The following is an 829-nucleotide window of genomic DNA, read 5'->3' as shown; positions in this document are numbered from 1 at the left end:
TGAAACTATACTCTAGTGCCCCGTACCGCAGCCTCCAATACTGCTCTTTAGTACTTCAGTACGTTCCTAACATTCATCTAAAAGTTGAAATTTCTGACATTAGGAAAGTTTGGAAATGTTGTGGGTTTTACTATTTTTTTTACCTTGATATGGGTAACTGAAGGCATTGGAAGAAAATGAACAAAAAAAGCCAAAGGTATGTTTTAAAAAATGAATGCCTAAAATTAGGCTCCTAAATCTGTATTTTAGATCCTTAACCAAAATTGTTGTGCACCCAACAGTTTCCATTATATTTTTGGTGTCATTAGGTGGTCAGCACCTTCGGAACCCACCGTTTAGTTTTTAAGAGCCATTTAGGCACCTGTATCTGAAAATCTTGACATGAAGTGTTAGCCAGCTCTTTCGTTTAAATGGCTTTTGCAGTCCCCTCTCAGGCTTTAGGAGACTGTGTTTAGTCATAGGACTGCCACAGGACTGTGGGACTCACCAGTCATGGTAAATTCATGGGGAGAGGACTTTCTAAAGCATGACTGTAGTTTGACATATATTCACCAGAGTTGCTTACTGATTTCTTTCCATGGATATAGGGGTTATAGGAATGCTTGAAATTCATTAGTTGGGAAATGATAGATTACACAAGGGTGTAATACTCTGTGTGAAGCATTTTAGTTGGGACAGTTACTGATTCTTCTATTTTTCCTCAGAATTTGGTCAAAGCTCAGCTGAAAAAGGGGAACCTTCCTGACCCCCCTTTTTTGCCTGTTTTCCTTTTTGTCTCTTGTTTTCTTAGGCTATGTTCAGTTTTGTTTTTAAATAATTGTTGCAAACA

This window comes from Gavialis gangeticus, unplaced genomic scaffold, assembly GCF_001723915.1.
Source record: "Gavialis gangeticus isolate Ggan-Ray unplaced genomic scaffold, GavGan_comp1, whole genome shotgun sequence".
NCBI classification, from domain to species: Eukaryota; Metazoa; Chordata; order Crocodylia; family Gavialidae; genus Gavialis; species Gavialis gangeticus.
The sequence above is the reverse complement of the archived record's forward strand: the minus strand, read 5'-3'. Positions refer to the sequence as shown.